This window comes from Salvelinus namaycush, chromosome 12, assembly GCF_016432855.1.
Source record: "Salvelinus namaycush isolate Seneca chromosome 12, SaNama_1.0, whole genome shotgun sequence".
Taxonomy (NCBI): domain Eukaryota; kingdom Metazoa; phylum Chordata; class Actinopteri; order Salmoniformes; family Salmonidae; genus Salvelinus; species Salvelinus namaycush.
Window position 1 is genome coordinate 35,312,716 of NC_052318.1, and position 9,155 is coordinate 35,321,870.

Below are 9,155 nucleotides of genomic sequence, written 5' to 3' on the forward strand. Positions count from 1 at the left end.
TTTTCAGCATGAATTATTAATGCTTACATTAAAGCTATTGCATGAATATAAATTGTTGTATGGTTTCCCATATGCAGTATAACCATACAGTACATACTGAATCTACACAATTTTAAAAAGATAGATAAAAATATTTCATTACCCCACAGATAGGGAGTGCTACTCAGTAGGGATTGGGGCATGGTCGTCTTTCATTGAGAGTTCCCTTAAGAAATCTAATGGACAGAATGATGGATGCAAAACATGGCTTTGCTTAAAAGAAAGTGCCTTGTGCCTTTGGCACAGGACCATTGTCAGTGGAGAAAATATGGACTTTCTTACTCCCGAGTTTCTCCCCAAATAAGCTCTGTGCATTGTAGTATGATCTATTGCCGTGGCCACCGTTTACCATGGCTGAATTAATGATGTTGATATTTACAACAGACCATCCTTTTATTACCAGACCATGTCAATAATTTCACCTCAAGTGTGGTTGGTTCTGACTGCTTCCAGTCTGTACATTTACATTTTACATTTTAGTCATTTAGCAGACGCTCTTATCCAGAGCGACTTACAGTAGAGTGCATACATTTTATTGATATATTGATATTTACATAATGAGACAAGGATATCCCTACCGGCCAAACCCTCCCTAACCCGGACGACGCTATGCCAATTGTGCATCGCCCCACGGACCTCCCGGTTGCGGCCGGCTGCGACAGAGCCTGGGCGCGAACCCAGCCCAGCCTGGGCGCGAACCCAGAGACTCTGAAGGTGCAGCTAGCACTGCGATGCAGTGCCCTAGACCACTGCGCCAGCCTGGAGACCGTTACATAGCTGTACATAGCAGCCTAGAAGGCATCAAAGTATTCTCATCCCTGGATGGACTTAAATAGTTCAATTAATTCCATTGTATCATTTTAGAGGTCTACTATGACTTATTGACCTAGAGAAAAGACATACAGCTCCCATGAGCATAGAAAGGGTTACTTTTGGTAGTACCCGTAAGCCTGAAATGTCACTGCCTTCATATTTCTTAATGCTTGGTATTTCCCGCTTTCATGCAGTAGTTACAGCTCACTAATGGTGCTGGAGTAGCTGAGCTGGGATAATTTTGTCACCAATTTCCAGTTTGTCTGTACATCAGGCCAGACAAGCCTGAATGCTAAAGAGATACCAGTGGGGGGGTCTAATTTGAGCCACAGCACTTCTCCATGGCGATTTGAAATTTGCAATAATCTGAAGGAAAACAATTTCTAGACATGTAGATTTGCACTGCTCAAAGTAATATATCACAGCTAGCTACTGTCCTTCACTTTATTATGTTACCCCTGTAATTGAAATGCTTTGTCTATTAACTAGATCAAGTTGAGTTAACAAAATGTAACATTAGTTAATGCTTAAAATTTTAAGTCAGAGGGGTAATATTTTTTAGTTCGAAAGTGTGAGATTTTTTTAGTGTAACAACATTCTAATGCTTTCGGATAAGAAAATATAGTAATATATTATTCCTAAGCATTTATTATTGAAATATTATTATTTCAATCACTTTGCCTGAAACTAGCCATCACAAATCACTCTTGTACAGTATTATTTGGAGACCTGTTGCTAAGAAACAAAATGTGCAGCAGTGCATGCCAGAATACTTACTGCTGTCAAATCCAATGAGGCATATACTAGACTGACAGAGAAAAACCAGCCCACATACAGATCTTGATTTATATGACGATGATTATTATAGATGCCAAATTTACAACAAAATATAAATGGCATGTCCAAATAGATCAAATACAATACAATTGAGAGAAAAAACAAGATTGATATTTACTTTTAATCTCAAAGAATAGGACCACTGAACAATTTCAAGCTCTAGTCTAGATGTTTCTGTTAGAATCAAGACAGCTAGACAATGTGCCTTTCATCTGTCAATGACCATTCACAAAGAGAATCGGAAAACTGAAATCAAAAGTGACATTTTGACAAAACATTATTATAAACCTTGTATTGGGCTACATAAATGAAACATTGTAGGGTGTTGAAAATGAAATTCAATACAAAGCATTTTCTCATGAATATCAAATTGGAATCCATTTCTTAGCATTTGCATGATATTAAAGGGGGACTACAAAAGAATATGCCTATACCTCCCCAGGGTTGGTTGGGCAGATCAACCACTTTAAGAGAGGAGGAAAGTTGCACATTCACCCTGAAGTAAATTTAGTGTGCCAAAACATAGGTTCTATCACGTAAATACAAAGGGTGTATTATAAAATGCATCTACATTGTCTATAATTTTTTGGTGTGTGTGTCTTCCACCCCTACTCTGAGACAAACCACTTTAGAGCCCATGAATACACATTTCAAATTGTTTACAAAAATACTGATCATTACTAGTCTGGAAAGGCTCCATGATGTTGTAGGCAAGATGTGTCAATAATGAAGGGGGCTGTGCTTTTTTACTGACTGGTTCTCCTCTGTGTCTTTCTCACTCAAACATCCACATGAACAGCCACACACAGCCCCCGAGCGTCGCCCCGTTCCAATACAACTGTTGGATTTTCAAATCCAAACAACTGGAGGTCTCAACCCCCCGATCCTTTTGTTGTTGTTGAGAGAACCAATCAAAGCTTAAGCCTCAACTTCTGTTTGAATACCACACTAACAGCGAATACTGTTCGCCTGTCCAGACCAGTGTGTCACAGCTCTCCCTCGCTGTGTACCACACGTGTTGCGTCAGCCAGGCTAAATCGTTACAAGTAAACAGAGAAGTAATGGTAAAGGTAAAAACGCACACATTATTTATAAGACTGAGAAATTACTGCCCATGGGTTTCTATTTCTACATAAAACTGAAAATCAAAGAACATTTTATTTCTACTGTATATTGATATACTTTTGTTTTCTGTCTTATTTTCGGAGGAAATGAACAATGAGTTATGCTACATTCTTCCTCCCACCTCAAAAATACATTGTGAGATTGGATTTCCAGCTCATTTAACAGGCAGAAAAAGTGCGAATGGCATTCTGGCTCTTGGACTGGGAGTCATTCAGATTGTAATGAGTAATCTGGGCCATGTCCTGCCCCGGGTAGTGGAATCACTGTGTGACTGAATACAGAGGTTAATTCAAGCACCTCTACAGGTGTTGGGGAAAATCAGAGCTCCGCTGCCTCTGTAATACAGTAGTCCCTTTCCTCAGATCAGAACACATCTGCTGTGAGATTGGATGCGGGGCTCTCTCTTTTAAATAAAGTGACAGGTGACCCAGTTTGCCCTTACAAAAAAAACACATGTCAAATTTGCATTTCCACATGTGAAAATCACATTTTCAAATGTGAAATAGCTGTTTGCACATGTTGAGGTTAAATTACACATGTGAAACCATATTTTCGTATGTATTACATTTAGAGTTGTTCACACCACCTTTTCACGTGAGGGAAAAAAAACATGCTTTCACCTCATGTGAATTCCACTACATGGTCAAAACTTTCATGTGAAAATATGATATGCAGTTTCCTATGTGAAAACATTTCTCATGAGGAATTGCAAGTTGTGAAATCTAATTTGGAGTTTCACATGTAAGAAACCTTCGCATGTGACAAGTGTTATTCTCCTCACATCTGGAAAGGTTGTGTAAACACGTTGCAGTAGCAATGTTTCCACATATACAATTGCAAATTCTGTAATGCCATTCTGTAAAAGCCTACCTGAATATAATAATTCAACTCAATTAAAAATGATGAGCCATCCATTCAGAATGTTACTGCTGCAGGTGCACGCCTCTCTTCATAGTGTAACGACCCTGGGTTTATAAACGCGGAAATCGACTATGCCGCACGAGCATGCTTTTGCGGCACAGTCGATAGCGCGCCGGACCTCGGGCTAGGGGGTCGAGGGTTCGAGACCTGCTCCCTGCTGTTTCATTACAATATGTTGGTTAGTGACCGTTGGAAAAAGCCCAGTGAAAAGAACAGAGAAGCTAGCGCTCCGTGTCTCCTTATTTATCCTGTTCAACATGTTAAAATTAGTGCTGTCAGTTGTTAATCAGATAATTGTTTGAAATTTTAGTGAAAGCTTTCAAAATACACTGAAAACATGCAAAATGCATCATCTATACAGCTAAAAACAACAATACGAAGTCAAAACAAATTGACTCTGAGGTTAAAGAAAGTGTTTATCAATTTACCAGATTTTGCTAATCGTTACTTTGGACAAAATCAAGACGTCAATATTCTTGTAATATTCTTGTAATATTTTTGTATAAAACATCTGAAATTACAGCTCAATCCTGCGATATACACGACTACATTGTTGAATTGTTTGACAGCCCAAATTGACTTTAAAATATGAAAATGCACACGTGAAAGTGTAGGTGACATGAGTCAGTCTTGGTTGCTCATGGTCATGTGATGAGGTAGCCTTGCCTGCGACTTGAAAATTAGTGTTGCCCCTCTTGGTCTAATGGTGAAGACGTTGGCTGAGACCTGGGTTCTAATCCCGCCAGTTATAAGCAAATTTATATCACGTGAAATGTTGGGAAACAACGTGTCTGAGTCATGTGAAAAATCCATGTGAAACGTCACACGTGTCCGAAAAACACGTCTGACTCGTGAAAATATCAAACGTCACTCGTTTTCAAAAACCACGTTTTTTCACAGGTGTTCTTTCCACGTTTTATTTTTAAGGGCGGTGCCATGTCGCTGTGCCTATAAAAAAGCAGAGGTCCAGCAGAGCTTGTCTGACTTTTTAACAGTGTATGAGAGGTGAAACATACACAGGTCTCATGAAGCCATATTGATTTCCAATCAACAGCAGTGTCCAGATGTGCGTGGACAGAGAAGCGGGGGGCTTATTGAAGGTCTGGGTTTTAGGAGCTGGTCAACAGGTGTACTGTTAGAATGACCTGCTGTGCTTGATAAAAGACAGTACGGGCTGTACCACAGGGTGTATGTGCTATTTCTATTCGGGGAACAAATGAATCACAAGATGCAGGAGGGTATGGAAGAATGGCACATGGGTAGGTGGGAAAGCAGATGGAGATTATGAAAAAGTACTTGGCGTTGGCTGAACAATACAAAAGAAAGGCAGCAGCAGGCAGTTCTGACAGCAGAACTAACAGTTACACTAAGGCATAGTGGCAAGGCACTGGGAGACAAGCCAGCAGCAGAGGAGGCCCCAGGATATTAGGACTGGGTGTCAAAAGTAGGAGGAATGGTAAGCTGAATTAATTACAGGCTTTCAAAGTAAGACTCTTCTTCTTTATGATGTATGTTATCATTTAACATTATATGTAGTTCTGCTGGCTTGCTGTCATGTTGATGTCACCTGTGGAAATTATATGAATTATACATATGATAGGCAAAGCAATATACATAGAAACAATATACTGTTAAAAAAAACTTGGAAATCAAGTGATTATGTTAGCACTGCACATGTCATACCGTTCTGCCACAAAAAAAGTACCTTGGTTAGAGTAGGCCTACACAGAGCTGTGCACAATGGTTTCCTTCCCCCACATGGAATAAACAGCCTATTCGCCTTGGGACATTGTGATCGGGTCATGTGTGAATGTAAATCTGTAAACCACTACACAGGGCTTTGGCACCTATCATGTATCAGAACGCTACTGTGAAGTGATATTAGACTGGGAGGTCATACCGATATTGTGGACCGCATATAGCTCTTCTTACAGCAACCTAATGAGGTGCATAATTACAAATATAAACAATATTCATTAAAAAAAATTGATTGTTGTTCATTTAGAGTGATTGGTGAGGTGATTTGGTCCAACAAGTAGGTCACTTTAGTCCTGAACAGGTCAGAAAACACTGGTACTTACTGAAAGATAAGATAAATCATGAAACACCCCATCATTAGCATTGTTAGTTGGTTTGTAAGACAGAATAGTCATCTTGCTATACATAGAGCATTGTTCTCTCACCAGACAGCAGTTAGTGCTGTAAATGTACAGGGTGTCATCTCTCATCACCTGACTGGCAGCCGTCAAGTGATGGAAAATGACTTGGAGACAGGCCAAGGTTTCCTCACCCCTCTATTGCTGGGCCTGACAGTGAGAATAGCAGCTATTATCATGTACTGTTCACAGGGTGTTTAGTTGGCCAAAATAGTCTCAGGGGCAACATTGTGTCTTCCTCGCAGACAGAGCTGATGCCATTTTGACTGGTTCACATATATAAACTGAGAAAATAGTGGTAAAGGGGAAGTGCAGTAAAAAACAGTGCAGTTCTTCATTTTTTAAAAGGATTTTTGGTTGAAATAACAGGTTGAATAACACAATGAAATTGGGACAATGATGATAAAGCCTTTTTTGTGTATGAGCTGTTTGAAAAAAAAAGGTGAGATGGAACTTTTAGCCCACATCATGAAGTCACAATGTGATCTGATTATAATAGACCAATGCCTTTTCATTTGGTTAAGGGGGTGGGCTCTAGACCATACTATCAGCCAATCAGGGCTGTGTATGTAGATATCTTCAAATTTCTTTCCAAACGCCAACACGATCAGACTGAGCATTTCAAGGGCCAAAGGATTCTCAGGGAAATAACTTTAAAAATATATTATTTTCATTAAATAAACGCACATTGATTTATTAGACATATCGTGATGATTTAAAAATACAATTACAAAGACATATGGATTTTTCACATCAGTGTAGTGAATCAAGAAATGTATCTAAACATAACTCTGTCTAGTTTGTATGAATATCAACAGTTGATACAGGTACAATGAGAGATGTTATCTCTTCACCCATAATTTAAATAATTCTAAAACCACCTAAAGGCAACTCCAATTCAAATTTGGCCATTTCACACAATCTATTTTCTATTGAGTAATTTCAGATGGAAGTTCACACTTTGATACACCATAGTTTCCAGCAATATCACAAGGGGAAGATAGTAATTAAATGAAAAAAAAACTGAGACTATGTTTGGAGAAATCGATTACAAACTCCATTACAGAGTCAATATTGTGTTAATGTCAACAGACAAATTATCTTTGCGACCGAGAATTATCTCTGTGTACCATCTACACAGGGACAAGAAACAAGTAAACTTGAAAACATCACCTTTCTAACTTGTCTTAAGTCGTGTTTCATCAGCCCAGTCTCACCTGGGACTGAGATCACTTGAAAATCAAAGGCAAACACATTGAATGGAGGGATGCTGATCCTCCTCTGTGAGGCTGTTGTTGCTTTTCTTTCTTTTAGTTTTTGCTCTTTTCTTTCCTCTAATCAATTGATGCCAATCTCTGAGGGCCTCATTATTTCTTAATTATAGATAGGCTGGCTCTACGATTTGGGACCAGAGTTTTATGAGGGCTGTCATGCATCATGGCTCCCTTCTTCTCACAGAGCATTTATAAGACAACAGTTCACCTTGGGATATTCTCTAGGAGGACAATGGCATGAATCTCACTCTTAAAGTAAGGGAATCATATTCATCAGCATAAAGAAAAAACTATTTGACGCAGTGTCAGTGTGTCACACAATGTTGTCTTTCAGATGATGCAGTAGCCCACAGTATAAGATGTTCCTGATTGACAATGTACACAAACATAATACATCTAACATCTAATACATCTAATTTTAACTCTGCATTATGCATCGTATGTAGTTTAGTCTGCTTAAATAGGTGTACTGTTGTCACCTGTCAGAATTTAAATTGTGTATCAACTAAGTGACCCAAACTAAAGCTCCTAGTGATTCACACCAATTAGACTATTTGAAAAGCGACAAATGAGAACCTCCCTATTAACTGATAATTAGATAATCCATGCATTAGGAAGGATGTAACATTGTTAACATTTATCACACCTGAGTAATCACAGCTACTGTATGTGTTAATTAGAACTAGGCTGCATGTAGCTCCACATACTTTTTAAAGCTCTGGCAGAAGACACCTTAAAGATCTGCATGCTACCGAGATTCACTTACAGTTTTTCTACAGATGTTTGTAAGTATTAGTTACAGTATAAATTGCAGGGCCTAATATCACGGTCTCAATCAGATCATGCTAGCAGTCTCACAGCTTAAAGTAAACTCACAGCTCTGAAGCAGCGATTCTATTTCAATTAGATTAAAGGTAAAAGTATGTGTGATTTGAATTACTGCTTTTTGAAAACAGAATAAAAAACGAGTTGAGTTGGATTCAAGGGGAATATCCACATACTGAAGGGTGGTTTGCAATATCATTGGTTTCTTAACAGGTTATAAATGACATGATGAATATACTATAGTATATTCTCAGACTAGCCACCTGGTTCAAGACTGCCTCTTATTCTAGGACAGCGTTAAAATGCCCCCATGTGGACATATAGTGTAACTGCATCCTCCATGAAGCACGAAGAGTTCCCTCCCAATAATAAATGAGCAGCTTAGATTAATCATTGCTCAGTGAAGCATATTATTGCTCTAGAATTTGTAAAAGGGGAACCACACACATTTTATGCCAACAAAAATGAGGGTCCAACATGTTACAGCAGTCAGTGTCAATACAATATATACCACATGACCAAAAGTATGTTGACACCTGTTCGTCGAACATCTCATTCCAAAATCATGGGCATTAATATGGAGTCCCCCACTTTGCTGCTATAACAGCCTACACTCTTCTGGGAAGGCTTTCCACAAATTTTTTGGAACATTGCTGCGGAGTCTTGCTTCAATTCAGCCACAAAAACATTAGTAAGGTCTGGCACTGATGTTTGACAATTAGGCCTGGCTCACAGTAGGTGTTCCAATTCATCCCAAAGGTGTTCAATGGGGTTAAGGTCAGGGCTCTGTGCAGGCCAGTCAAGGTCTTCCACACTGATCTCAACAAACCATTTCTGTATGGACCTGGCTTTGTGCACTGGGGCATTGTCATGCTGAAACAGGAAAGGGCCTTTCCTAAAGTGTTGCCACAAAGTTGGAAGCACAGAATAATCTAGAATGTCATTGTATACTGTAGCATTAAGATTTCCCTTCACTGGAACTAAGGGACCTAGCCCGAACCATGAGATAGAGCCCCAGACCATTACTCCTCCTCCACCAAACTTTACAGTTGGCACTATGCATTGGGGCAGGTAGCGTTCTCCTGGCATCCGCCAAACCCAGATTTGTACTTACACATACCCTTATCTTATGTAATACTATCTGCTACTGTTGGGTTCACAGCTT